This window comes from Periplaneta americana, chromosome 11 (assembly GCF_040183065.1).
Source record: "Periplaneta americana isolate PAMFEO1 chromosome 11, P.americana_PAMFEO1_priV1, whole genome shotgun sequence".
Taxonomy (NCBI): Eukaryota; Metazoa; Arthropoda; class Insecta; order Blattodea; family Blattidae; genus Periplaneta; species Periplaneta americana.
This window is the reverse complement of record NC_091127.1, coordinates 139,702,810-139,730,392: the sequence shown is the minus strand read 5'-3', so window position 1 is coordinate 139,730,392 and position 27,583 is coordinate 139,702,810. Positions and strand designations below refer to the sequence as shown.

Here is a 27,583-nt window from a genome sequence, read left to right as displayed (position 1 = left end):
GGCATTCACCTTGCGGGTGGGGAAACCTCGCAAATACCCCAACCAGGTAATCAGCCTAAGCGGGGATCAAACTCGCGTCCGAGCGCAACTTCGGACCGGCAGGCAAGCGCCTTAACAGACTGAGCCTCGCCGGTGGCTTGCATCTATATTAGTTCAAGGAAAAAGAAGAAGGGGAGAAGTGGATTGATCTGTTGCTCCAAAAGGCAAGCCAAAGAGCTATTTACTTATTAACCACTGTACTCATCAAATTTCTTCCTACTAACTTTTCTGTCAATCTACCTGTCAATCTGCAAATGTGCCAACATATATACTCTACTAACTCCTCTATTATGAAATCTGTTAGATTCTCATGAGGCGTGGTCCGGCGCCAGACATATTTTGTGACGTTAGTAATAGACACACCGGGTGTCGAGTAAGAATATGCGGTATCAAATACGAAAAAGTAAAACGTAATTTGTATTAGGAAGTATGTCATTCTTTAAACCTTGAATAAAGTCTGTGGCCAGGAAGAAAAAGATCTTAAATCAATTTTTTTGTGAAAATGAGATTTTTATATATTCTGAAAGCGGAAACAATTTTCTACAATCTGGTAAAACGGTTAACGTCAAATAAGACTCCTGACTGGATTTATACAGCGTTACCAAATGTCCTAAGTACTTTTTGAATCGAGCACACACAGAATAAAGGACTTAAGAATTTTAATACTTTATTCCTCACAAACCATCACACGTTTAATTTCCATACTTTCCTATTAAAAAGGTGTAACTTGTATTTTAGCTATTTTATCACATACTGATGCTTTCCTTTTAAAACTTTAGGCACCAGGGTAAACAGTCCTATAATTCAAGAGTCCACTGCAAGAAAGATGTCATTTGGAATACATTTTGCAGGAGAAGCAATTGAAAGTTTGAAATGCTTAGCGCTCAAAGCTTAACTGTGATTTTCCGATCATTACCGGACAATGACTATCAGTGTTAATGCCATATAACTCTGTATGTACATTCTATATGTCTTAAGCTGTGCATTGACAGTCTTGGTTCATTTTCGACAAGAAAGTGAGATCCATCATTCTTGCAGTGGACTTTTCAATTTTTAAGACTATTTTGCATTCCTAATAATTTACATTCCTAATTTATTTTGACATGAAAAATATCTTAGGTTTACATAGTCCCTTCTACTCAGTTTTGGTTCTAGTCTTGAAATATCTTAAGTGCGGCAATTTTTGGAAATAATTAAGAAAATTGTTAAAAATGAGCAACATTACCTATTTTAGAAGAAATATAAACAAATAATATCCAGGAAAAGCTCTTAATTAAAAAAACTCTATAATTGACACCAATTTCAATCTCTCCACTGCTCTCCTGAAAAATATAACATTTTTACTCAAGAACTTTTTCCTCCCGGCCACATAAGTGTACTCAGAATGTCCGAAAGATTTATGTTTCCTTCATTGAGATTGGTTGCAACTCTCTTGCATTGTGTTATAGTCTACAAACTTGCAGTTTATTTGCATATTATATTTAGTAAGCAACGTAAATGCAGTGGTATTACATTTTATGAAATAACACACTAACACAGAGTATTTCATTGCTTCTGAGACTGGAGTGCACGTTATTGTGACGAAAAACCAAACACAAACACAACTATGAATGGGAGCTGGAGGAAAAAGCCGAAATTATTGTAAATAGTATAAGTTCAGTATATTTCATACACTGTGAAATATAGCACAACTTTATTGCCTCTGTTTTGTAGCTTTAATGTAAACAACAAAACTGCATTGAGCTGAATATCATGTAACTTTGAATGTAAAACTTATATGACAAAACTACTTCACATTCTTGTTCCATAGAGAAATATGAATTTATACTTCTACAAAAAGAAGTGGGATTCGATTTCCGGTATATAATGCAGGATCAACGTCGAACAAATCGTTTGTAGGAGAAGAAACTACGAGTGCTTCTGTTTTATCGGTTTATATATACAGCCCTGTCCCACACGTTTTTATGGATACGTTTCTGGTGTTCAGAGCGTGCATGATTGCTTCATTCCATGTTCTTCGTTGACGTACTTCACTCCTAGTGCCAACTGGTGTCCGCTCATAAACTCGCTTCAAACCGATTACACCGAACAACAAGAATTTTCCTCCGACTTAAAACAATGTGTTCCTTATGGTATGGTGTATCCTGAATTCGAAAATGCATCTCGTTTCTGCGTATCACGTAAGGTTTTAAAGATATACTATGATTTCACTTTTCGATAAGCGCTCCCACAGGAAACATCTGACGTGGGTTAGGGGTTGTAAAACAAAACAAAACTAATGCATTTTATGAGTTTATGACTTATTTCCCGTTTCTTATGGTTTTTGGCATGTTCTTTTGTACTTCTAATAAATAAACAGATATTGGTCCCTTCTATTCAAGAAATTTCATAACAGTTCAAAGTGAGATCTACGCAATGAACAAACAAGGATGTGGTTTTCAGTATTTAAGAGAAAAGTTTACCAGTTTGAGTGAAGGCAAATTAAAAGAGGGCATTTTCACGGGCCACAAATTCACAAAGTTATGCCTGACTCTTTGTTTGAGGAAAAACTTTTCGTTACAGAAAAAATGGCATGACGCGCTTTCAAATATGTTTACTCAAATTTTTTTCTAAATTCTAGGGCAGACAACTAAATAGAACTTATTGTGGTAATCATTTTAAGTGCATATGAGAAAATTAAATGTACGATGGCTCTCAAAATACACTTTTTTCATTCTTATTTGGATTTCTTTCCTCCAAACTTTGGAGCGGTAAGCGACGAGCATGGGGAAAGATATCATCAAGAAATATCTGAAATGGAAAGCCGATATAAAGGAAGATCACCATCCAGCATGCTTACAGACTGTTGTTGGTTGCTTGTAAAAGATAATGCCGGGTCTAATTATAAATGGAAGTCCTCAAAGAATTCTTTTAAATGGTAGGTTCAAATTCCGAGATTTTTCTCACTATACACATGAAATATCTATATTGTTGTTGTGTTTTAAGCTATTTAACACAATTTTCAATCATTATGAGGAGTTTTGAATCCATAGTGTGTTGTAATTTTATCAGTAGCCATGAAAAATTAAACAAAAAGAAGTCTTTTCATAAAATATTCAATTAACTTTCCCCGGAATATGGTACGTGATGGGGCAATTTGGATTTTAAATTCAGATTTAAGACACACATATTAGTAATATTCACCTATTTTTATTTCGGAGCAAAACAAAAAGTAAAAATTTTTTGTTCGGTGTTATCTGGCTTGCAGGATAGGTGACTATCATTTCAAAGTACGTATATTCAGTGACCGTTTAGTCTGAATTCATTACTCTTCTCCCGCATTTCATAAGTTTGCCGTGACTCTCTTCTTCCTCTACGAAGATAGTCCATTGCAACGGCTAGAACTTTTTTTTTAACTTTCTCAGTAATATTAACAGGCCAGATCCAGTCACTATTTATTCAATCATATTTGTTTATTTCCAGATACATGAGTGTCCAGCCAAATTGAGTTGAGGCAACCCAGAACTTTCCTACTTTGTCCAGTTTTATAATTAATATATTCTTGACCCACATAGACGCCTAAATATAAGTATTTGAATTCTCGAACGTCAAATAGTTTAATGCCATTGTCAAAGATAGTACTGAAGAAATGTGTGCCTGCAGCCAGATACACTGGTCAAGTGAAGCACAGAAAAGAAATCTTTTGTATAGTCAGGATCATGTAAGTGTAGTTCCTAAAGTCTAATTTGGCCGTCTCTTCAGTTCTGCCAACTAATATAAGATATCACCAAAGAAGGTAAAATCACTACTACGCACTGAAATAATAATAATAAAATAATAGTAATAGTAATAATAATAATAATAATAATAATAATAATAATAATAATACAGAGTGATCCGTTTGCGTATGGATAAAATAAAAACACCGTAAAACATTTACTACTGAACGTATTTGTTAAAACTTTGTGCATACAAGACTGAAAGATGGGAGATTCCTCAGAACTCAACATGACCCCAATTGCGCACCCTGCACAACTCATAACGGTAATGCAATTCAAACTATATCCGTTTTAACATAAGAGGGATGATTTGTTGAAAAGCTTGAGTAATTTTTACTCTAAGATCATCAATATTCCTGGGTTTCTGTGAATAGACAGTGTCTTTAACAAAACCCTACACAAAGAAGTCGGGAGGAGTTAGACCTGTGGAGTTGGACCAAGCCAAGAGATAGCTGCTTCTCGTATTGGGTTCGCCTGCGACCTCCTGGATGTTTTTTTAACACAGAACTTGTTTCTACCAATGTTCGATACCACAACATTATGGAATGATATTTGAGTACATTACGCAAAGGATACTCACATCGAAATTCCATTTGAACTCTTTTAACACTCTCAAATCTAGCATATCAAAGAACACATTGTGCCCGCTGTTGATATATGGTAGCCATTTAACCGTCTACGGCAGCGATCATCAGAACACTGCACCCTCGGGTTAGCGTTTCTTACCCGCGGACAAGACACTGCCCTAGCGTGCATTCGTGGCTGCTGGCGGGTATGTTGTCTCTCTATCCCTTGTGCACGATGGAACATATTTCCTTACCCTCCATGCACTCTACCCATTTCAGCGAGTGCTGACGACCACTGATCTACGGTTTTCATTTGTCCTTTCAGACTATGCATTGTCGATTGTCATATATGGTAACTCCCATTTTATAATATTAGAATTATTTATTGATGTACGGATGGTATATATTAAGCATGCCAATTTTTGTTTCTATAAGACTTGTAGATTCAGAGGGAAAAATGTCGAAATATTAGTAAAATTATATTTGCGAGAGTCCCCCTTTAACTATGCTGTATCAACAACTAGGTGATTTAGCATCGAGGGGATTGGTGGTATTTGATATTTGGCGAGATGAGGTCGAGAATTCGTCTTAGATTACCTGACGTTGGCCTTACAGGGGAGAACCTCGGAAAAACTCAACCAGGTAATCAGGTAAAGTGGGAATCGAACACACGCCCGAGCGCAACTCCAAATCTGCAGGCAAGCACATCATCCGACTCAGCTACGCCGGTGGCTATTTAGGTGCATTCACTCTTTTATCGCACTATACCGAATTAATCTGTTAATATATTTATGAATAATTGTTAAAAAAATCACAATGTTGCTATTTTTTTCCAAATAAAATCCATGTAACCACATATTCTGAGAAGTCTCATCCCATTCTGAACAATTTGGTTTATTTTCGAGGAGTCGAATAATAGAACAGTATTCATTTGTAGTTTCAAATACTGTACTTCATATATTCTCCATAACATATTTCGAGCATAACAGGGCACAATCTAATGATACTTTAAACTTTAAATTCTCTGAACAGACTTAGAAATGTCATTTCCTACATTCCTGGTGTTAACCCCACTATGATGCGGGTCTCAGTACTTCACAATGGGAAAGTCAGTAAGAGCTGAGTAGAAGAGACTGTATGAAACGCAGCACAAAATTACGTGTAAAACAAAACCATGAACCAAGCTTCAAATTTAGGTTGCCTGTAATGTGACATAACATATTACGTTAAGATATAAATGAACAAAACCAACGAATTTTGGTACGTGTTCAACACAACGCTAAAAGGCAAGACTAAGAAATAAATTCAAAGCATGATACTACGTTAATCTAGTAACACTTCCGAAATTAATGAATAAACGATATATTCTAAAATTGTACTTACTTACTTACAAATAGCTTTTAAGGAACCCGGAGGTTCATTGCCGCCGTCACATAAGCCCGCCATCGGTGTCTATCCTGTGCAAGATTAATCCACTCTCTATCATCATATCCCACTTCCCTCAAATCCATTTTAATATTATCCTCCCATCTAAGTCTCGGCCTCCACAAAAGTATTTTTCCCTCCGGTCTCCCAACTAACACTCTATAAACATTTCTGGATTCGTCCATACGTACTATATGTCCTGCCATCTGAAACGTCTGGATTTAATGTTCCTAATTTTGTCACGTGAAGAGTACAATGCCTGCAGTTCTGCGTTGTGTAACTTTCTCTATTCTCCTGTAACTTAATTTCTCTTAGTCCCAAATATTTTCCTAAGAATCTTAATCTTTGTTCCTCTCTCAAACTGACAGCCCAAGTTTCACTACCATAAAGAACAACCGGTAATATAACTCTTTTATAAATTCTAACTTTCAGATTTTTTGACAGCAGACTAGATGACAAAAGCTTCTCAAGCGAATAATAACACGCATTTCCCATATTTATTCTGCGTTTAATTTCCTCCCGAGTGTCATTTATATTTGTTACTGTTGCTCCAAGAAATTTGAATTTTTCAACCTTTGCGAATGATAGATCTTCAATTTTTATGTTTCTATTTCGTACAATATTCTCGTCACAAGACATAATCATATACTATATCTTTCGGGATTTACTTCCAAACCTATCGCTTTACTTGCTTCAAGTAAAATTTCCGTGTTTTCCCTAATCGTTTGTGGATTTTCTCCTAACATATTCATATCATCCGCATGGACAAGAAGCTGATGTAACCCGTTCAATTCCAAACCCTGTCTGTTATCCTGAACTTTCCTAATGGCATATTCTAGAGCGAAGTTAAAAAGTAAAGGTGATAGTGCATCTCCTTGCTTTAACCCTCAGTGACTTGGAAAAGCATCAGAGAGAAGCTGGCCTATACGGTCTCTGCTGTTAGTTTCACTGAGACACATTTTATTTAACCGAACTAGTTTCTTGGGAATACCAAATTCAATAAGATTATTATATAAAACTTGTTTCTTAACCGAGTCATTGAATTCAATGAATAACTGATGTTCTAAAATTGTACATACTTTGTAATTAGTACATATTATCTTGCGCACCCAACCACTATTTTAAGCAATCGCGTATTAGAATATGCAAATTATAAGATTACGGTACTTGTTAAATCGAGAACTATCATTTTACGTTATAAGCAGAGCTAGGAACTTCGTACCGAACGCTATCGCCCTACGCAGGGGAAGACCAACCAGGTAAGACGTCATCAACGCATCGAAACAGGTACTCATAAAAATAGGAAGGTACAGTGGAAAGGAAAACAAACTCATCGTTCTCTCTCCCTCTAATTATGTAATGTTCTTCCTGATAATTACAGCAGCAATGCACTTTCTATTCCCTGAAATGACACAATATTTTCGAGAACTACTAATGTTCAACTATTCAGTAGGAAATTTTCAGGGCATACTGGAAAAGTCGTAGAAAATCAGAATTAAGAACATCAATCTTTGAAATCTAAATTTCAATCAAAGTGAAACCAACACACTAGCTCATTCGTAGTTCGGATGCAAGTCATAAAAATTGGCTTCCAGAATTCCAATTAAATTCAAAGCCACGGAGATTGAGAATTAAAGAGAAATAGCAGTCTTCATTATAAAGCACCAAAAATGAAGTTCAAGTTAATTAAAGTATGTAGAGAATTGTACATCAATATAACTTCAAGAAATGATATTGTACGATCTATCGGTAATGAGATCCTCATGAAATGGATGAAATCACCTCACGGAGCAGGAAATGCCATACGACGCAGAATTGTGGACACGGGTTTGGTGTAACAAAACAGGAACTTGCTTAGATTTGATGGTATTGCTCGAAGTAAAATTATAAGATGAATAAGAAGAAGAATCGAAATCGAAAAATCGAAAGAGAATTGGGAGGAAAAATTTTAAAAGGTACACAAAACGCGTCCTTGCAAGGGGTTGGGGGCTGTACAAAACTAAACATGTGAGCTCCAAGCCTGTTGGCCACTAGTCTCACTCCGGGTTACGCTGCTCCACTGAAGGAACTCTAGAAAATTTTGAAGGGGAAGCCGAAATTGGACGTAACCTCTTAGGTACCACATACGCGAGGGGGACTGAGATTTGATCAAGTGATCACGGAACGGGAAGAGGAAGAGCTGGCTTGTGTTTGCCGTTAGGATGGCAAGACGCTGTCATCTGTTGTTCGATGACAAAGCATGTGAAGGCCGTCGGAAAAAGCGCCGTGAAATCTAAATCTGCAATTTGAGAGCTCCCTGTCCTTTCAATTGCGACTAATTGAGTGACCTCCTATATTTAATAGACAATTTATATATGTTCTGAACTAGGGCATACGTTCTTTATAATAAAGGTGAATATATATGGGGAAGGGAATACAGGTCCGTGGCCCATTTCTTATAGGGCTCATCCCGACATTTGTCTTACGTCTGAGGAAAACCACGGAATACCTTAGGCAGGATGAGTTGTCTCATATAAGAGACTAGCCAATTTGGCTATTATGTAGGAGGTGATTGTTGTCATGAGCCTTGTTGATTTGTCTCAATTCCGAGACCAGCCATTTGGCTATATGATGGCTCAATTGCGAAGAGGGGGGAGAGATGTAATTGTTAATTAATTTAGAGTTAATTAGGGAGGTTCATGGGGATATGAGTGCAGGTCCGTGGCCCATTTCTTTTAGGGCTCATCCCGACATTTGTCTTAGCGCCTTAGGAAAACCACGGAAAAAACCTTAGGCAGGATGAGATGAAGAAGAAGATGAAGAACGAAAACTATAACGTTTCAAAGAATTCTAGTAGTAAGTTACGATTCCACACAGATGGACTAATAATACACTTCAATGTGTAATTAGCAAAATAGAAACAAAATAAACTTACACTTGCTGAAAATCTAATTAAAATTATTAAGATGTTGCTGCAAGATCCAGAAAAAGGAACACTAAAAAATAAAAGAAAGAATCGAAGCTGATAAAATGACACTTGTAAGATATCAAAACAACAACCACCACCATCGTTATCATATAACTTCATCAGACAGTTTCGTTTCTCTTGAGTTATAATGTTTCACCTGTATTGGTCTCTTCGCACTAGTTTTTGTTCTATAGGTACTATTTGATAATCCTTTCACATTGTAATGTTTCCTCATATCCCAATTATTGATTTTTCGATGTCTATACTTGATTATCAGAGACGGGTAAACTGTCGATCAGGCTTAACCATGACTGTTTACGTCCGTGAGCAGGCTTACGCTTCGTATCGTTCGCCCGCCTGCAACCTTCCCTCACTTAAGCAGGCAGGCAGTGTGGTTGCACGTGACTCCCAAACAGTCCTACGAGTGACCCGAAAGGACTGTTGTTTTCCGCCGACCTGCGCCAGACTGAGCTGCTTTCAGTTGCATGATAAATATGAACCAAGTCATTCAAACCTGACAAGAAGCCTATAGATATAGACAAACTACTGGAAACTTAATTTGTTGTCTTCTGAAACGCAGCGTTAATAAAGACAAAGAAAACTATTTCTCGTCAACATAATATCCATTAAATGCCAACAGTTATATATTACTTTCACTTTCCTTTTCATCGTAGTAATATAAATTTAATGTAAACCATTCAAACTTTCAGCTTCATAAATAAAAATAAATCTGTCCCTCAGAAGTTAAATAGCAAATCAATATTCTGAAGAACGAAAAACTTTTATATATTTTACAGGTATTCATGAGGTTTTTAATTGTTGAGGAAAAAGTTAAAATGAAATATTTTTCTAAAATCTCTTCTCTTCTCTCTCTCTTCTCTTCTCTTCTCTTCTCTTCTCTTCTCTTCTCTTCTCTTCTCTTCTCTTCTCTTCTCTTCTCTTCTCTTCTCTTCTCTTCTCTTCTCTCTCTTCTCTTCTCTTCTCTTCTCTTCTCTTCTCTTCTCTTCTCTTCTCTTCTCTTCTCTTCTCTTCTCTTCTCTTCTCTTCTCTTCTCTTCTTCTCTTCTCTTCTCTTCTCTTCTCTTCTCTTCTCTTCTCTTCTCTTCTCTTCTCTTCTCTTCTCTTCTCAACTAGTCACAAGTTACGAAATGTTACTATTTTTTTGAGTCAGATGCACTTTGTAGGAATGTGAAATGTATAATATTGTCTTATTACTTTATGAATTCTGTAGCGCAATAAATCGTAAAACTGTGTTTCTTTAATCAAGAAATATCTGCCGTGTTGGACCATAAGATAAAGATTTTTTGAAGTGACTAAATAGCCAACGAACTTAGGTTTCAAACTAGTACTGTTTCATCTTAACCAGCGCAGACTGGCTTCCGTGAATGCAAGTCACTCTACCTTATAATACGAGCAAACAGGCAGGCTTCATTGGGTCCCGCCTGGACTGAACCTATAGAACTCGGGCTCAATGGGTTTAGGCTAAATTTGACTTGCTTTGTAGCGTCACCGGAACCCAAGAAGGTACGGGCGTGAGTCTTGTCTGATTTGCCGGTCTCTATTGGTCATCATTGTTTTTCACTAGAATTCAACATTTTGAAATATTTTCAAACGTTACTATGTAATTTCTGTAAACCAGCCCAATATTCCAGCTCTCAATTCTCTGTTCATTGTTAAACTCTGTTGCAAATATCAGCACGGGCAAGGAAAGCTTCTCATACTGGGTGAGCAAATCATTTCCCGGCCGGAAAAGCCAATTTTATCGGCGGCCGCATTCTACCGCAGTATCGGTAACTGCACAAGCCTTTGATCGCTGGACTTAATATTTAGTAATTTTTATCTCCGAGGGACTTCAAAAGATAGAGTGTACAAAAATTCTTCATATTGCACGGAAGAACAGAAAAAGAACATCTGGCAAAATAACACCTCTATTTCTCAAATAAACTGCAGCACGTGAAAAACACTTTTTGGAAAAAAGAAGCGGAGAGTTTCAGAGCATTGTCTCTTAACTTGGGATAATAAACCACGTTTTAAATGCTATAGTGTGTAACAAAAAGAGATATCAAAACTTTGGGGAAACTTTCTTCGCACGTAGACAAAAAAATGTGTCATAATATTAACATGAGTCTAGAAAAAGCTTTATTGCCTTGTTAGAGATCTTTTTCTAAACTCTGTTTACACAATAAATTATGTACAAGATATTCTATTTCTGCGTAGAATGCCATCATAGCTATAGGATACATTACATCCTACCATACATTATTATATCGAATGCCAGAACTGTGGAAAAAACACAGAAATTGAATGTACAGTACATCAACTCCACCCCCTCCCCATTTTAACTAGAGGTAAACAAGAATATCTACATGTAATCAGACGAGCCGCCACAGTGATCAAGCGGCTAGAATGCTGGACTTATCCTGTGGATTCGGGTGCTATCCCCGTTGTACGCCCGAATTATAATTTTTGTTGCCCAAGCCCAGGTAACAAAGGAGTTTTCTACCGGAGCTTCGGTTTCCCTGTGGCATCCCAACACAACTTCGACATCATCTCATCTCAATTTGGGTGCAGCATAGACCAGCTTCCGTTGGCGCATCTTGAGCAACGACTCTGTCGGTAAATTGGTCTATACAACATGCTTCATATGGGTGAATGACGAACAGTCAAGTACACTCTATTAGTAAAGAACATGTAATCAGAATGCTCTGGTCTGAGTTGGTTGATATACGTTAGCCATAACGACATTCCACACTAAGTAGCTTGGGCATCATATAATGTAATGGTCGTCAGCACTCGCTGAAATGAGTAAAGTGCAAGGAGTGCAAAGAAATATGCTCCGTCGCGCAGGAGGGATAGGGAGACAGCATACCAGCCAGCAACCACGGATGCACGCTAGTGCAATATCATATCCGCGGGTAAGAGACACTAGCTAGAGGGTGCACTGTGCTGGTGACCGCTGATATAATGTAAACAGAGTTGAAGAAAAAGATCTGTAACAAGAAAATAAAGTGTTTCGTCACCCATGCTGGTGTAACATATTTTCACCCTCTACATGTGAGGAATGTTTCCCTGAAGTTTTAACATACATATTGGTTACACCCTGTAGTATATTATATAATATTTTACAGAAACAGTTCGTTGTTTGCCGAATCGCCGATACTGCACTGTATGCGTAACCAGTGTGTAGGAGCGATCTGATCTACCATACGAGTAGGCATCCCAGCAATTTTCCGGCTGGGAGACAATTTGCTCAATCTATAAAAATGTAATATTTGGGGCTAAAAGGGATGAAGTTACGGGAGAATGGAGGAAGTTACACAACATAGAACTGCACGCATTGTATTCTTCACCTGACATAATTAGGAACACTAAATCCAGACGTTTGAGATGGGCAGGGCATGTAGCACGTATGGGCGAATCCATAAATGCATATAGACTGTTATTTGGGAGGCCGGAGGGAAAAAGACCTTTGGGGAGGCCGAGACATAGATGGGAAGAGAATATTAAAATGGATTTGAGGGAGGTGGGATATGATGGTAGAGACTGGACTAATCTTGCTCAGGATAGGGACCAATGGCGGGCTTATGTGAGGGCGGCAATGAACCTCCGTGTTTCGTGAAAGCCAGTAAGTAAGTACTGTAAGTACATGTTAGGAATGTTTTCCTGAAGTTTTAACATATATATTGGTTACACCCTGTATATTACATATTTTACAGAAACAGTTCGAGGTTTGGCGAATCACCGATACTGCACTGTATGCATAACCCGTGTATAGGAGCAATCCACCACACGAATAGACAAACCAGGAACTTTCCGGCTGGGAGACAATTTGTTCAATCAATAGAAATGTAATTACGTTTTTTTTTCTTATGTTATTCTTCAATTTATTTTGACTGCTTCTATATTATGTTGAAATATACTGATCTTTGTTCAATATCCACATTTCCTAAACATGTTAATGCATAGAAGTCTATAAAATAAATCATTCAAAATGATGTATGGAAATGTAATTCAAATTAATATTACCGATAAAAGTAAAAATGAAGAAAACTAAATGCACTAGGAAAGAAACTGACATTTTCTTACAACACTAAAGCATAAGGTGTGAAAAGCAGCGGTTTTTTTTACGTAATCAGAACAAACCTGAAGTCTAGCGTCTGACAGTTAATATTCATACTGAATACAATGTGCGTTGACAGACGATGAACGATTAAAGAAAGATGATGAAGCAATAACCCCAGATCACACAGATTGCTCATTCCTATGTTAAAATCGGTTGCACTTTGAAGAGAAGAACCGCCAGGATCGCCACCCGTCCGGCGTAAACGAACACGAGATGGCAGTACAGTTGCTAATGCAATTCAAATGGGAATGACTCCTTATGTAGCTACTAGATGGCAGCATAGTAAACCTGACAAAATTGTTACCGTAAAAGCCTATAACGCAGAGCAATCTTGGTATATATGATCTAGACAATAACGAAACAATGAAAACATCTATTCTATAGCAATTTTTGTTCGCTGCAAAATCTAATAGAGGTGGACTTAGGCCTATCCTCGAGTCGAAGCAATCCCTTTTCATTACAAGACTGTGGGCCTATTTGGTGAGATATAAGTGAGCCAACAAAGCTTAAGCACTGTTCCAACCACAGCTGGTGTGAAAGATATATCCATCAAATTGAAGTAGTTATTAAGTAATTAACAACACTCTTTTAAGAAAATATTATAAAATCGACATTGTTTAAGTTTTAAGCTACTTTAATTTTGTTCCCTTAGCCCTATAAACGTGTCACTAGAACATAATTCTGTTTCATTCACAACTTCGTTACGAGTTGACACAATCTAAAGTTTCGTAAAGAAATTCCATTAAAAGTTTTTGCTCTGATTTTTTTAAGATTAATCTTCCCTATTTTTTCTCCAATCTCTAATGGTACTGACAAGCTAAATTTTCGATATTGTGTCATGACATTAGTCGTTTCTCTCAACTCGTTTGTATTGAAAATCGTGGCCTTTCACAGACATAACAGGTATGCGGTTTTTGGATGTGGAGAGTTATTCTTTTTTGAACGGCAGTCTTTCTAAGTGTAAAATTATGCCGATTACATTTCAGAGCCAAAGAATTGTAATTCCTTACAATACACTATATATTTTTATTTTTAGTTACGACGCTTTATCAGCATTTTAGGTTATTTAGCGTCTGAATGAGATGAAGGTGATAATGCCGGTGAAATAAGTCCGGGGTCCAGCACCGAAAGGTCCCCAGCATTTGCCCATATTGTGTTGAGGGAAAACCGCGGAAAAACCTCAAACAGGTAACTTGCTCCGACCGGGAACCGAACCCGGGCCATTTGGTTTCGCGGCCAGACGCGCTAACCGTTACTCCATAGGTGTGGACTACATTATATAAATTAGGGAAGAGAGTTGAACAGGTTATCGCCTTTCCATTATCAGTGATAGTTCTGTAGTTCGTGTAATTCACAAAACATTAATACTAAAATAAAATACCGTGTTTCAATCCGTAACTTATACATCTCGTATGTTTATGCAATCATTATCAGAATTATGAAGATTATCTCATGTGTATGTATACATTCACTGTAAATGGGTAAATATCCGGTGGAAGTGGTAACTAATTACACTCAATAATGAAATTTAATAATAAATGCAATTAATAATAAATTAATAATAACAATAATAAATTATTTATTTATTATTTATTTAATCTCGCAGGATTAAGGCCATAAGGCCTTCTCTTCCATACTACCAGATAGCACATATAAATAGAAAAAAGAAATACAGACGCTGATGAAAATAATGCAAATTAAATTAAAGCCCTATAGAGGGTCAACAGAGTCAAAAGAACACTATAGAGCTCTCATCGAGCTAATACAAGAAAAAAATAAGCAAAAACAGAGATAACAATGATGATAGTGATAACTGATAACTGATAATAGTAATAATAATAATAATAATAATAATAATAATAATAATAATAATAATAAATACATTACATATTAATTGTCAATTTTTCAACAGCATAGTTACAATATTTACTATATGTCATGGGTTAAGCCGAAGTAACGCAACCTGACAGGTGTTCAACAAGCAATTCCCTGAACTAGAATGCGATTTTTTAATTTAAATCTGAATTTTGATATTGTCCAACAGTCTCTGACATGGTCAGGGAGAGAGTTCCAGAAGCGTGGAATAGATATGCTGAAAGATGATGAGTAGACGAATGTTCTGTGCAGAGGAATAGAGAGAATATACATGTTCCGGGTTCGAAGTAGTGAAAGGTAAACAAAACGAATGATCGAATTTTCTAATGTTACAAACGAAACGAACGCAGATATTGTGAACACGCTGTAGTCTATGGGCAAGATCAGTATTTAGATTCGTGAATAGAGAATCGCAATAATCGAAGTGGAGCATCACTGAAGTTTGCATCAGGCTGAGAGGTAAAACGTTGGTTAAGTGAATGAGGGATTGAATTATGGAAAAAGTTTTCTTATATATGTAGATCACTTGACTTTGAAAATTTAAATTTAAATCTAAATATACCCCTAAATTTTTTACTGTCTTACTATATGTAATTGTGGTATTATTTATTTTTGTATTTGATAGTGGCTAGATCTATTTTGTTTAATGCTCGTTGGTGGCCCATTATTATAACTTGTGATTTGTCTGGATTTAGTCTGAGTCCAAATTTTTGCGCCCATTGAGCTACAGATGCGAGATCTTCATTAATTTCGATCACAGGAGCATTGATTGTACAAGTTCGGGAATGAATGTAAAGTTGTAAGTCGTCAGCGTATAGATGGTGTTTAGAATATTTTAAGATCTTTGTTACGTTGTTTATGTAAAGCGTAAAAAGTAATGGTCCAAGAACCGAGCCCTGAGGAATTCCGGCCTTGACGGTAAGCCAATTGGAGGAATGACCACCGGCTGATACACATTGTTGGCGTTCGCGAAAGTAGGAATCGAACCAAACAAAGGAACTGTTAGAAAGATTGTAGTTTTTTAGTTTACATGAATGGAGATCCGTGTCAACTGTGTCGAAAGCTTTGCTGAAGTCTAGTAATGTCAGTAGAGTTAGTTCTCCTCTGTCACTGGCTTCTCGAGTGTCTTCAATCACTTTTAAAAGGGCAGTAGTAGTATTATGTCCTGTTCGGAAAGCAGACTTGTAATCATCAAATAGGCGGCAATGCTCATTGAGGTAGTCTGTCAGTTGCTTAGGATGTACTACGCGCTCCAGTGCTTTTGACAGAGCTGGCAAGATGTTAATTGGTGTATAGTCGTTTGGGGATTCAGGAATTTTATTTTTCGGATAGATCTAATGAGGGCTTGTTTCTAAAGTCGAGGATATGTAGAGGTTATGAATGAGGCGTTAAAAATGTGGGTCAAGGTTGGTAGTATTACGTCAATGATTTTCTGGAGCAGTTTTATTCCAATCCGATCTGATCCTTCTGCTTTGGTTGAAATACACTTTAATGCCTTCTTTACGTCATCATGTGAGAGGTACAGAAAGTGAAACTTTTCCCTCTCTTGTAGGATAATACTGTTTAATAACAATATTATAATAATATTAACAAGGAGATTTACCGTAATTGAACCCGATTTCATTGCATTTGTTACAGAATGCGTTACTTCTTGGTCCGAAGCGGAGAACTATGTTAAGTTATTCACTAGATTATAAATTTGTCTATTATATGATTGCAATATTAAGATTGAATCTTTCTTATCTTATATTTTGTATATAGCAACGACACAAGCATGACGTTGACCAATACCCTTTGTACTATCGCATTTCAATAAGCTGGCTCTTCTGCCTTTCTGCATCTCGCATTCATGATTTGTACGCGGCAAAATCAATAACTTGAAAAGTTTAATATTTCGCTGCCATACCACTAGTCAATATTCACACTTCAAAGCATAGATCGCTCATAATTTCCTCTGGACTGATTGAGTGAAATTGATTTTCGTGTGCATACTTCTGTGGCAAGGCATAATATAGCCTACTACACATTTAAAAAAATTTAAGAATATATCTCAATGAAAATTGTGATTTCCAATTTTACTAGGTCAAGAGGATTAAAGTAATATTACAAACTCAAATATGTAATGTTTAACTTGGGCGGGTGTGACGTTATTTCATACAGAAACAATGGCCATGGTGTACTCGATATCTACGGCGCAATTTTAACGCTTCCTAATACCAATATTCAAGAGGAGAAATCCATTTAGGATATGGATTTCTGTTTTCAATGGAAGTTATGTTTTAGACGGAGGTCTGGATTCTTGCCGATTTACTGTGTAGATTTTCCATATCTAAATCAAACACCAAGAACATATAACTGCGGAATTTATGCAGTGGACAAAGACATTAAATATATAACTAGTGGCTAGTGCAGCAAATGCTGCAAACTAAGTTCATTAGACGTTCAAATAAACATTTTTCAGATTTATTATCAATGAAGAATATCAGACATCCTGAAAGTTATTTGATTCCATAATAATGAAACATACTCCCTCTGAATGGTTTTTTTTATGCCAAATACTTTTTTTTGAAACTATACACCTTCAGATTTTTAGTTTGAACGCGAAAACGCAGGTAACAATGTCAGGACGATCAGTCGGTTTTTATGTAAGAGTAAAGCAATAGCTATTTCAGGTCAATGCGGATTGTAGGTGAAAATTAAAAAAAAAAAAAAAAAAAAATCAGGTTTGCTATGCTTTCGAACAATAGACATAGCATGTAGGTACAGCTACTGCATGTTTCGTATACTACCTTGAAATGAGGGTAAAATCATTTTATCCTGCTAAGAGATCTTGCTGAAATTATCGGGAAGGTACAAAATCTTATTTTATCAGCAAGTAATACCTTTTGGTCTTTCCTTAGGAATTTTAATTTTTGCGCTCTCTCAAGCCAATACTGAAGAGAATCACGCATAGAAATACCTACACTACACCGTCATTAAATATATGAAAAATACCCAACCCCACTTGATTAATAACTTAACTATAAAAATATTTGATTTTTAATAACAGTATTATGCTACGTAAGTTTCATAGTTTTCAGTAACATATACTGTACAAGATAGCCGCCACTCAGTAAACTATAGAAATCAAGATCTAATTTAAGATATTCTCTACATCTACTTATATAACCCAAAAATTGTTTTACTTTCATATCATCGATATAGCATTAATATGTATAATTAATTAAAAATAGTCACATCATGGCTCTTAACTATAATAATATTTTATTTCTAATGGTAATAATGTTATCAAACCACCTCAAGATTCGTAGCTTTTAATATCCAATATACAGCTGTACTCAGAAAATTACACACCACAGATCAGGCCCGTAAATTATTTTTGGTAAGTCTTGAAGTTTTTAATAACCAATTTAATTTGAGCTCTAAATATGTCAGCATTCTTGCAGATCATGGCCTTCGTGTAATATTGTTTACTGTAGTATGTGTTTTGTTTTATTTTGAAATGCATTTAGTGACGACAGATGGATTTTAGAAAGTAGGAAAATTATATTGAAAAATTGACATTTCACTGAAAATTACTATTTTTCTGAAAAACATTGGGTTCCAAGCTTCAAAATGAGGGGTCATTTATTAAAATGCGTTCAGCCGTTTTTCCGTAATTTCCATTACCAGTTCAAATTATTATATATGCATATAATGTATGTTATATGTTGAAGGCCTACCTATGGGATCACTCATCTCCAGCATCCTAGCCGACATTTTCATACACATCATAGAACAAACACACATTCTAAACAAAGACAGCAATAAACACGCAGACAACATCATTTACTGTTTTAAACTGTGATCGCAATCTGAAGTCACGTTTATCGTTTCAATTGCAACAGAGAAATCAATAATTACGGTTTCATTATGTGCATGAGAAAATACTCTTTAAACTAGCGCACAGTTAGTTCTGATGGTTTAGGAAGTAAAAATCCACCATTTCACTACTTTATAACAGGCCAATGCTGACAACACCACAAAAAATCACCAGGTTTTGCCCAAGCGCCTGAAAATCCTGCACAGATTCCTGTATGCTACGAATCTAAAATCACCAAAACTTACCTGTGACAGATCCGTATATGCAAGTCAAAGCGTGTGTACACTAGCGTGAAACTTTCGTAGCGTCATCAAAGTTATGTTGGTATGACTGAGGAGCTCTAAATAACTGAAGCTGTATAAGCGGAGTACGAGGAACTAACGCTGCGCTAGTTAAGCCAGAATACTTAGAAGTATATTAGCAATCACTTACTCTCAAAAGAATAGAACTATTCCCAGTTTACTCATTGTTATTTTGAGTATTCGGAACATTAAACATTCATAATGCGTACAGTAGTGGAAAAAAAAAAAAAAAAAAAACGGACCGACCCTTGTAGCTGATTTGAGAGCCTGGTTCACTCCAGAGTACGATAGACTGGTAACTAAGACTTTCGTGGTTCGAATCCTGCCAGGGAAGTAATTTTCTTTTTGTTCCTTATTCAAATTTATTCCCAATACTTTTCGATTGCAGCGATATTTTACTACTTAATTAACTTATTATTTAAAAAACATGAATTTTACCAGCAATTGAAAAGTATTGGGAATAAGTTTGAATAAAAAAAAATTCCTTCAAAGGCAGGATTCGAACCACGAAAGTCTTAGGGCCGTATTCATAGACATTTTTTGCGCGGGCTTCCGGTGGATGATTAGCGAAACTAACGTTTTTCATATTCATAAACCAATGTTAGCGATATGAATAATTCGTCCCTCCTCTGGCAAAGTCGGGGCTAGTTTAGGACGCTCGTAGCGGGGCTAGCGCCCTTAGTTACCAGTCTATCGTGGCTCTGGAGTGAACAAGGCTCTGAAATCAGCTACAAGGGTCGGTCCGGTTTTTTTTGCCACTGCTGTACAAGGTCTTCCTGCCCATCAATTAAGTAGTAATAGTCATGGTAAGAAACAAAAATATTCAGAGAAACTCTTTCACTTCAGAGTTACTGGCATTTTAACGCATGCGCCACTTTAAATGTAGATCATAACTACCAAAGAAACTATAAAAGAAAACGTTCGGCCAAACTTCGATATCTCTCCACACCACACACGAGACTGACGTCTGATTTGAGTTTCGTGGGTTAGAAGGGTAAAAAGAGGGGATAGCCAATGGAAATGAGCCGAGGTATGTGACAAGGTTATTGGGTTAGTTGAGAAGATAGCTAAGTGACGTTAGACCGAGGAATGTGACAAGGTTTCAATGACTTAAGTACATTTCCTCTACCGTGTGTAGTATGGGGAGATATCCAAGCTTCATCAAAAAATATTATCGTATATTATATAAAATGTTAAACATATATTGTTATTATTATGTATCCCCGAATAAAGAGTGTCCCGAGAAGAACGGCGGATTTAATAGTGTGAATAAATGCAACAAAGACAGATAATGGAACTTAATAGTGTCGCCAACTAAATGACAAAACTTTATTGGGACATAGCGTAATTGTCTTGTTGAGTTGGAGGAACTGTTATCAGTTTTGTTGAATTTAGTAATATTATCAAATCCGGAGTTCTTTTTCGAAAACCCTTTATTTGGACTTCTAGTCAGTTCTCTATTCACATTGCTAGGATTTCAAGCACTACATACCCACAAGTATACAACATCTTTACTGTTCTATGGTTTCTTTAGTTGGTTATTTAACGACGCTGTCAACTACGAGGCTTTTTTATTTTATTGGGTTATTTTACGACGCTGTATCAACATCTCGGTTATTTAGCGTCTGAATGAAATGAAGGTGATAATGCCGGTGAAATGAGTCCGGGGTCCAGCACCGAAAGTTACCCAGCATTTGCTCGTATTGGGTTGAGGGAAAATCCCGGAAAGAACCTCACCCAGGCAACTTGTCCCGACCGGGATTCGAACCCGGGCTACCTCGTTTCGCGACCAGACGCGCTGACCGTTACTCCACAGGTGTGGACACTACAAGGTTATTTAGCGTCGATGAGATTGGTGATAGCGAGATGGCATGTGGCGAGATGAGGCCGAGGATTCGCCATAGATTACCTGGAATTCACCTTACGGATGGGGAAAACCTCGGAAAAAACCCAACCATATAATCAGCCCAAGCGGGGATGGAACCCGCGTCCGAGAGCAACTTCAGACCGGCAGACAAGCGCCTTAACCGACTGAGCCACGCCGGTGGCTTATGTTCTATGGCCAGCATAATGCACGAATATTGCTCAAGACATAAGCTATATAAGGAAAAACATTCCTTGCCTTGAATGAGGGGAAGTAAATTACTTTCTTAGCTCGTAAATGAACCCAAGTGGGCTGGAAAATTTGCTGCGACTTGAGTCACAAATGAAGGAATAAAATTTACTTGCAATACTTTTCTTTCATGAAACTGTAGAGTGATTATTTTCGTGGAGGAATATTCCGCCCGGAACAACTAACAATTTTAAATGAGTCTATGAATAGGGCTGAAGGTAATGATTTGAATTCTCTAGATTCATAACCCCCTGAAGACCATTTCGTTCATAATTGAGTTATGCCCACATATTGTTTGCTAAGAATGAATTCTAATTATTTATATAGTTTGAATTAAAGAAAAACACTGAATTGAAAGCAAAAGGTATGTTAAAAGTCAGTGTTAGGTTGAAAATTTCTTCTGTTCACCACCTGTCCTTCTGTTTAGGATTCATTTCTTGGGCGGGTACCAAGCTCTTTGACTTGGTAGTTTGTTTTCAGTACCGCCATTTGACGAAATTTAATATATCTCATCCATCAGAGAAGTTGCACTTTTTGAATTAGATTCCTTTCAGTTACAAGCCCTTTTCTCTGCCATAGTTTTGTAAAAATATAGGCTATATATTTCTTTTTCCTTCCTTTCCCCTTTTTGTTCTCTTTATCAGCCGATGAATTTATTATCATAGCCTTTTTATCGTGAATTTTATTTAATTTTCTTATTTCTTTTCTTTTTTACTAATATTTTATTACATTCCATTTTGATATATTTTTCGTTACGTTTTTCCATATTAACCATTTGTACTAAATGAATTGCTTTCACTATATTCCAATGTATTTTACTTCCTTTTTTTCCATTGTGGTATTATTTTATGTTGTTTAGTGTCGCTTTTATTATGTTATTATTATTATTATTATTATTATTGTAATATGTTAGTATTCTGTTCTTTAATGTTTTGTTAAATTAATATTAAATTAATTTTGTATACTTTGTGACCTGGTAGATTGTAAGAGAAGGCCCTATGGCCTTAACTGTGCCAGTATAAATAAAGAATTATTATTATTATTATTATTATTATTATTATTATTATTATTATTATTGAGTTTTATGAATTGGCTATATACTGAGTGAAGCAGTTTTTCCACTAGCATATAATATAGAAGAATCTTCAAATTGAATATGTACTGCCATTAGTTAAGTGGATATGTCATATTCCATAACACTAAAAGAAACAATGCTCGATACAAAAAAAAGAAAAATAGGAAGAAAGAGAAGGAGAACGTAGATGAAAATTCCATCCCTTTCCCTTGACGTGAAGTCTAGGCCATTTTGACGGCCTCCCATCGGTCGATGTCAATGTTTAAATTATAAGCTCTCCTCGCTGCAATTCTGTTTCTACACCACTTCAGAAAGCTACTACGGAACTAATCTAAAAGTTTGACAGGGTTAGGAAACTTACGGAAAGCTGAAAAGGAACAAGATATAAAAAAAAAAACAAAGAGTAAAGCTTGTTGAGTCATTTTACCTTATTCTCGCGGTTCTGGCAGAAGATAGCCGTCGGAAAATTAGTTGAGATAATGATGTCAACTCCAGAAGTAAGAGAAAAAAACGAATGTCCGAATGAAATGTACTTTCCCTCAGTTTCTTATATCTAACAGAGATGGCATTAAACTTGCATCAAACGCACAAAAAACACTTCCTAAGTTTATACAACATCAAAAAACAAATTTAAATCAAACGCGCACACGGATCCACACGCACAATATTGAATTAACCTAAAAAATTCTACACTTTACAGTTTAAAACTTTAGAAATACACTACGAATAAACGACAATTGAATATCACTAGTTATTCTTCTGTAATTTTTTAAAACTATAGAGATAAACACGAAGCGATATTTTTTTTTTACGACAATACACCGATATTACGACATAAATAACGTTTCATATACGGAAAAAAATTTGAACGGCGATTGTATCTATAGCAATTATACAGAGCTAAAAAAATTGGTAGCTTTAATGTCTACATAGACAAGGGTATAGCTGTCTGGCGGGACAAATACGACGCCAAACCGGGTGGTTCAGCGCACAACATGCGACTGAACTCTGATATCGAGACGTAGCGCGCCTCGACCCGAACATTGCCGAGAAGTGGCGGAAACGACCGGAGCCACAGAAGGTAAAAGGATCTATATAAGAGGAGGAAGAAAAAGAAACAACTCTCCCTAGTACTTTTTATTCCTTTTTTGGGGGAAAAACTTTATATAAAAAGCTACATTGTCTACCTTATATACATCCTGAGATAAAAAAGAAGGAAGCAAGGAAAGAAAAGGAGTTTTTGGTGTAGAAGAGAAAAGATTTGAAAGTAAATTCCATCTTCCGTTGGGGGTTAGAGGAAAATGACTGTTTTGGATTATGTACCTCTATTTAGGGCACGGCTTTTCAGATTACCTTAATAAGCAATTATGTTAAGGCTGGATTTAAGGACGGCCAACCCCCCGAGGATAAACTTTGAACTCGTAGGCAAAGTGGAGATGTCGGGTACACAGAACGTCCAAAGGTAAACCGAGGAATGTGACAACTATGCTGCCAGCACGGAACTGCGTGTAACTACAGAAAGCTAATTAAAAGATGCGAACCAGAATTCCTCTGTGGTACAGCGAACGATTGGGCAGATTCCAAGCCTACCATATGTTACAAATAAATACATAATTTAAGAGTAATGATAAATATATTTATTTTACTAACAAAAATTGTCTATCTTCTAATTAATTATCACCCAACCTGTTCATCCGTTATTTATGTATCAAATATCTATTCATTTATCAATAATTTATTCATCCACCAACTGTTATTGAGTGAAAGTGAGGGGATAATATATGAATTGTCTATAACAGGAGTCGTCATCTCAGTGTACTATCACAGTCTACCATGTACAGTCGCGAAGCTTGAGGTGTTTTTTTGCAAATCTCGTGATAAAGCGCTCCAAGCGGTTAGCAACTAGAAACAATAGACTGTCCATGGTCGACTTTTGACTGTGTCGTATTTCTATCGAGTGCTAGCTCGTTGCGTATTTCACATTGATGCTTGTGAAATGTTCGTTATTGGTTATAATGAAACTGTTAATGGCTAAAATATAATAATTGCAATAATAATATGGGACAAGGAGGAGACGTTTGTAGTGCTATAAATTGTAGCAGCAGTAAGAGAAAGAGGCCAGAGTTATCCTTTGTCCGATTTCCGAAAGATTCAGAAAGGCTCCTGGGTTTCCACAAGAATGCTGTGCAGAAACAAAACTGTTAATTTGAAGTTCTTTGTGACTGTTAGAATACATTATATCCTTAAATTTCACTTAGGCTGCTAAATTTCCAGAGAAATAAAGGTTAGGTCTACTTTTTTTTCAGAGGATATATTTTTAATTGTAGCTATTAATTTTGTTATTATTTTTATGTGTTATTTTACTAAAGACGTAGAAAAATTAAGTTTCTTTTAATGAAATTTATTGATTACGTTTTATTTTCAATTCTGGTGGGATTATTATTGCTTAGGCCTACTTTTTTCTTCAAAGGATATGTTTTTAATTATAGCTGTTAATTTTGTTGTTATTTTTATTTGTTGAGACGTAGAAAAAGTCTGTTACAATAAAATTTATTGATCACGTTTTATTTCCAATTCTGGTGTGATTATTATTGCTTAACCTCATCCCACTTTGTTAACTAAGTGAGCCTACACTACAAGTACCGGTACACGTAAGTTACTCCATTAATTCATATTTCCATTATTATTGTTGTAAAGGGAAATGCAAATTAATATTTATTGGTTTCATAGTTAATTATCGTTATAATCTTGAATGAGTGAAGCTATTATAGTAAATTTCATTTCGTTTTGCACAAACAAAAAATCTATTAACTTATTTCTTGCAGGTATCTTCGAGTTTATGGTGGAATTTAATATACTTCATTAAAATAATAAATTGACTTTACGCATTTAATATTTCAATAATGGAAGGAAGGTGTTTATTTTTCCAAAAGAACACGACAACGAAAGTGTAACATATTTTGTCGGCTGCTAGGAGAGAGATCTGCGATGATGAGGCGATAGTAGTGATCCTAGTGGTGGGCAACTCCCCTTGTTTGCATTTTTACTACATATTGAGCTTCGCGACTGTATATAGTAGACTGTGGTACTATGGTGCAGACACAGTTTGCTCACTAGCTCAGTTCTATCCCTAAGGGTAGATATAAGTTGGAGCAACGATAAACGATAAAAGAAATGACCTAGCGACGCTTTGGTTTATCAAAGAATCAAGTGTTCATATCGGAGCAACGAGGACGCGGAAAGCGAACATTTTGATTTATCAGTAGAAGATATTCTATACATCCACTTAATGAAAGAAGATATATAGGAAATATCAGCTGCTAAGTTCAAGGTTAATATAAGTTAAATACGTACAAAATTAAACCCGTTTCTCATCCCAAAGATAGTATAAATTCGTTGTGCTGTGATTGGTTCTTGTGATCACATAATGTATCACGAATAAATACACAACTGATCAATTTGCCAATATCTGCAATAATTAATTTAATATGCCGAAATAATAATAAATCGATTAATATTCATATATATTGATAGCCACTGGTCATTATACAGATTAATATTATCTTAATCAGAGATCATATGAACGACAAGAGCGAAGAAAATGGAACTTTTCTTTTTCGTCGCTTTTATCGTGTATCTTCGCTTTTATCGTTACTCCAATATGCACACCTCAATGACAATGCATGCTTCAATTCTCTCTGATATAGCATCGCTGCTTCTTTTATCGTTTATCGTCGCTCCAACGTGTCCGTACCCTTAGACATCAACTGTGCAGCAGGAGTTGGGGGAAGGAATCAGGTGATGGCAGTGGCGTCCGTGCACTTGTTCAACCCTTTTAATCAGTCTCTAATAATTATAAATAACACGGAAGAAGCATGTGCTTCATTTATTTTAAGAGGAACTGTGTAATAAGTAAATCACTTTTCAGTTTAAGACAAGAAACAAGTTGTACTTTTTCGTTATGTATTGCAACGGTTTTGAAAAAAAAATAGTTTTTTATTTCATATTAAAGTAATTGAGAACTTACAGACCTAAAATGCATTTTCACTATTACAAAATATTAAACAAATCGAATCCATTAGTAATATTTAAATCATGTCATCCTATTCCTTTGTTCAAGTGTCGTCAATAAAATAAAATGAATTATCCATTTTTTATCTGATACTATATATCACAAAATCAATTATTTGTTGTTATGTATAACATATGAAACATATTATAGTTTCTGTTACAAGGTTGAAGTAGGGCTAAATTATGCAAATCTAGTCTTTCAGGTAAGGCTCCCTGTAAAGCAGATTTGATTAATTTCAAGGGAAATATTGTTCCGGGGCCGGGTATCGATCCCGGGACCTCTGGTTGAACGTACCAGCACTTTTTCCAACTGAGTGAAAAGTTGAGACGGTGTCTGGTGGAGTTCCCTGGTAGCTCAGTTGGAAAGAGCCCTGGTACGTTCAACCAGAGGTCCCGGGATCGATACCCGGCCCCGGAACAATATTTCCCTTGAAATTAGGTCTAAATTAGTTTATTACAGTGTAAATAACAAATGATAAAAGTATTTTCGCTTATCATTAACATTGGTTTTCCTCGATTTTTGAATTCGTCTTTCTCTCACTAACTGTTCAATGTTAGGTGTCAATGCTCGTGTAGAACACAATCGAAGAAGACATTGTAAATTATGGTCAGGAAGTTGGCTTCTGTGATGGGATGCGTTGACCTGGCTCGACACACTGCACACTACTACCTCCTCAGCCAGCGTCTCGGCGCTCCGGACTAATATGCAGGCCAGTCGACGATGGTTGGTTTATAGTAAAAACACCACAACCGACATTTGTTTACAAAATGCGTTTTTCTTTGTGGATTTTGATTGCCAGCATGAATACGCATCTTTTGATATAAAAGCCATATACCTAGCATGACTGTAACATGTAAGAAATTGGACAAGAATAAGCATTTATTGTAAAAATCCCACAACTAGCATCACATATGGTGTTTTTCAAATAAAATAGTCGAAGGTGAATGAGTTTTTTCACTGCAATAAATAAAAAGGTAAAGTTCTCTGTAAAGAGTTCATTGACAGCATTGTACCGGCAGAAGTAATCACCATTTGAATTCCCGAGAAAAAATGTTTGTACTGAAAATTTACCGTTTGAACTGCCAAAAGGCCTAGCTTATAACAGCTCGAGGCTACCAATAAATTTAAAGAAATGGGGGACCTTAAGAAGATTTTGCAGTACATACCGGATGAAGTGAAAGAATTCTGCACATGACCTATCCACCGACAAAGATAATAATGACAGTGGAAGCGAAGACTAAAAAATAAGTCCTGATAAGAAAAACCTTTACTTTTTTGTGATTTTATACTGTAGTTTTTACATAGATTGTAAAGTAAGGCACTGCTTTGCTTAGTTTCAATTTGTTCGTTGGAAATATCCCATAACATCCTAATTAATTTAATTTTTGGAAGGGACTTTATATATTATATATAATAAAACACAACTA

At 36.1% G+C, this 27,583-nt stretch overlaps 1 long non-coding RNA gene across 1 annotated transcript in view; it reads right to left on the bottom strand.

Moving 5' to 3' along the window:
- The window catches only part of LOC138708639 (uncharacterized), a 1,278,266-nt gene extending 1,255,200 nt beyond the window's left edge, over positions 1-23,066 (bottom strand). The window contains exon 1 of the long non-coding RNA XR_011334745.1: positions 22,512-23,066. This is a non-coding gene — a long non-coding RNA (uncharacterized lncRNA). The remainder of the gene's footprint in view (positions 1-22,511) is intronic.
- Between the last annotated feature and the right edge of the window lie 4,517 nt (positions 23,067-27,583).